We start from the raw sequence: 4,019 nt of genomic DNA, 5'->3' as shown, positions 1-4,019 counted from the left end.
ACATAAAAATTTTCCCAAAATAATGATTTTGTTTCGATACAAATGCTGTCAGATGCCAGGAAACGCATCTGAAGGTGTTTCCTCATAACATTTCTCTGGGGGGGGGGGGGGGAACACCCCAGGAACCCCCCCCCCCCCATGCCTTCGCTCCTGCGGCTCAGCCTTCAGTGTCATTTCGAACTTTAGCCCCCCCCCCCCCCCCAAACAGGAAAACGCTCCTACGCCCCTGAAGGTAAAATGAAAGAATTAAAAAACTTCTTCAGAATAGATTGATCACCAAAAATCTTAAAATACTTTTTCAATAAGCCAATTATTTTTGCAATTGAAGAAGACAACAGACCTAATGTGTTTCTCAAAAGTAAATTTGCTGTCGAGAATCACGCCTAACATTTTAAAAGAATCATACAAAGTTAAAGAAACATTATCAATGCTGAAATCAGGATGTTGAGGGGCCACGGTCCTTGACCTACTTACAATCATACTATTAGTTTTGTTAGGATTCAACTTCTTACCCCATAATTTGCTCCATACACTAATTTTAGCTAGATCTCTATTAAGGTTCAGCAACCCCAGATCTACATTCAGGTGATGGAATTGATGCAAAAAGAGTAGCATCATCTGCATATGCAACAAGCTTGTTTTCTAGACCAAACCACATGCCATGTATATAAAGTATGGAAAGTAATGGCCAAGCACACTAGTTACTACATAAGGAAGGCATTTTGAAGGACATGAAGGAAAATATATCCATAAGAAGAATAGTATAAATCTAAGAAGAATAAAATATATGAAATAGTAAAGACTTAGTTGTGGAATGATCTTCCTAATCGGGTTGTTGAATCAGTAGAACTTCAAAAGTTCAAAGTTGGAGCAAATGCTTTTTTGTTGACCAGGCGGACATGAGTCTTTTTATAGTTTATATATGACATATTTGTTTTTGACGTTGTTAATAAGTTATATATGATATATCTCTTTTGACATTACTTTTTTTAGAATGATTTATTGTTAATTTGTTTCCTTATTTCCTTTCCTCACTGGGCTATTTTTCCCTATTGGAGCCCCTGGGCTTATAGCATCTTGCTTTTCCAATTAGGGTTGTAGCTTGGATAGTAATAATAATATATATATATATATATATATATATATATATATATATATATATATATATATATATATATATATATATATATATTTCGGAGAAAAAAAATACTTGCAGTTGCAACTTTCATACCTACTACTGTAACTACTGTAGTAGCGTTATGTTTATCAACAAACTTTAATAAGAAATATCTTACAAACCCATAACCATTACCATTTTTTTAACAGATCATGGGAAGTGTACGTGAAAGTCTCTTCCAGTGGATTCTTCCTAATTTACCTTTAACCTGTAAGTATGACCATGGCGTTTACCTTGACATTACTCTGTACGTCAGGTCGTTTGATGAATTTCCATGCCAAATATGAACTCTCTATCTAGTATAGTTAAAGATTTATGTCATAGGCTGAGTTATTAATAGACCTTTGACCTCTAAGAATGGCTTTGACCTTGATTTCCTTATCTATATCATTAGCAGGGTCCCGGGAAATTAAGACTTTTGCTTTTTTTGTTTCTTTTATAAAGATGTCTGGTTTCTTAGATCCTAAGTTATCTGTTAGTTTTCGCAAGTTATCAGGCAGAGGATCTTTTTATATTTGGAAAATTTGTAATGCTACTCCATTAGGTAAACAGGGTCACGATAGCTCTAACCCTGCTGATTACCATCCAATTTTCATGACTCCAATACTGTTTAAAGATTTCGAACGCCTTTTGGCTTAAGTCTGAATGGATATGCTGAAGGTAATCAACTGTTCCATAGTTTGCAGTTTGACTTTCACGAAGTCCTTGAAGCATGTGATGCCCTTCTTACAGTTTCCATTACTGCACAGAAATCCCTTGATTGTGATCAGAAAGTTAGCATGATTGGTCTTAATTTTACTGCTTCCTTTGATCGTGATAATTACGAGGCACTTGTTTGCCAATTTAAACAGATGGAAGTAGGGGGTCTTTTATTAGCATCATTATTAAATTTTTAAGTAATAGATTGTAAAGGGTAGTTTTTGATTTGCACCAAAGTTACTGTAGGAGTGTAATATCTGGTGTTCCTCAAGGTAGTATTCTTATCCCGTTACTTTTCCTATTATATACACATGATATGTGGTTTGGCCTAGAGGACAAGCATGTTGTATGTGCAGATGATGCTACTACTGTATGAAGCCATATTTAGAAAACACGCTTAAACCCCTTAGCCAGATTATTTAGAATAAAATAAATGCAGATAAACATCTAGTTAGATATTAATTTTCATTACCTAATCATATTCTTCTGCTAGATCATCGACCTGCTTCCCGGTGATATCTAGATAAAATAATAATTGTTAGTAGGGTTGGTTCTAAATGTCAATATTTTACGCAATACTTTACGCGTCAATTAATTTATCACATCAACATCGTGTAGCCTGCACAACCTTCATTAAGTACCCGAGACAAGAAAAATTTTAGTGAAATGCTAAGAATTAAGCCTCAACACTACGTGAATGTTTGATTTTTTTTTTTTTTTATTAACGGGAATAAAATAGCTGGGTAGTCTGAGTGAATAAGAAAGTGATACCATGTTCACTCAGCCGCTGCCCGCTGGTTGAATCGGTGAGGTAGAAAACGTTGCGTCTGTGTGATTTACAATCAGTGCTAAGCACATGGAATCTGGGGACCATTCTGAAGGGCGTTGACATAAAGCTAGCATCCTAATAATAACTTACAACAGACCTTAGGAGTTTGATGTCAAGGCAAATTCACACAATTGTGTTCAAGTTATGGAGTTCGACGTCATTGTTCTCAAGTGGTAATAGACAAGTTGATATTGAGAAACTGGCAAATAGACAGAATTTTTGTGTATGAAGAAATTTTGCTGATTGTTTTCAGACACTGTATCAGTAACAACGCAGATGATAATGTATCTCAGGATATTCAACATCCCTTGCTTGTCGTCGAGATGTCCCGACATCCATCGCATCCTGTCAGTCTTGCAGTACTGTTCTGTAGAAAAGCTTGTGATTTTTTGAGCTCATACGAAATATTGGAAAGGTTAGTTGCCTTGTGTTATAGGAGGTAAGGTACATTTCATTTCCTTTTCCCAGAATTTCTCTTACATTTTTCGAAGTAAACTGTTAATAATAGAATATTACAAATGTTTTTTATTTTTTGTCACTAAATCTCTAGAATTTACAAAACTCAATTTTTTTTTTCTTTTTTTCTTTTTCTTTGATGAGGCACATTTGCACTGACTCGCAGCGGTGCCATTTTAGCTCGGAAAAGTTTTCTGCGATCTGATTGGTTAGAATTATCTTGTCCAACCAATCAGCGATCAGGAAAATTTCCCAAGTAAAAGGGCACCCCTGCGAGTCGGTACAAATCTGCCTCACTAAAAAGAATTGACTATAGGATGACATTGTGTGTTCGAAACTAATCTAATAAAGAAGGTTTTATGAAAATTACTTTAGGTTTCTGTGTCTTTTGCGAACGACTTTTTGCTTTTATAAATTTAACAGCTTAGCCTCAGATAGCATTTAAATTCAATCCTTCCACATATTCGTATTCCATACGAAATAAAGTGAAAATGATCTTTGAATAATGGAAGTTCATGTTTTCCCATTTTGACGATATCAATAAAATACGAAGATTAGAGACACTACGAAATTGCTATTATTATTATTATTATTATTATTATTATTATTATTATTATTATTATTATTACTAGCCAACCTACAATCCTAGTATGAAAAGAATGATGCTATGAACCAAATGGCTCCAACAGGGAAAAATAGCCCAGTGAGGAAAGGAAATAAATAAATAAACTACTAGAGAAGTATTGAATAATATAAAATATTTTAAGAATAATCTAAATATATCAGAATAATGTACCATTCATTAGCCTTTCTGAATTCGTTATCTCTTCTGAAGGCTTAAAATATTTTCCATGTACA

At 34.3% G+C, this 4,019-nt stretch overlaps 1 protein-coding gene across 1 annotated transcript in view; it reads left to right on the top strand.

Annotated features, from left to right (window-relative positions):
• Nucleotides 1-1,323: 1,323 nt before the first annotated feature.
• LOC137642225 (uncharacterized) overlaps nucleotides 1,324-4,019 on the top strand; it is a 10,339-nt gene continuing 7,643 nt past the window's right edge. Inside the window, exon 1 of the mRNA XM_068374755.1 lies at nucleotides 1,324-1,387. The gene's annotated coding sequence lies outside the window, so the exon portion shown is untranslated. The remainder of the gene's footprint in view (nucleotides 1,388-4,019) is intronic.

This window comes from Palaemon carinicauda, chromosome 6 (genome assembly GCF_036898095.1).
Source record: "Palaemon carinicauda isolate YSFRI2023 chromosome 6, ASM3689809v2, whole genome shotgun sequence".
In the NCBI taxonomy this organism is placed as follows: Eukaryota; Metazoa; Arthropoda; class Malacostraca; order Decapoda; family Palaemonidae; genus Palaemon; species Palaemon carinicauda.
Note: the sequence above shows the minus strand (reverse complement) of the source record. Positions and strands in the feature narration are given on the sequence as shown.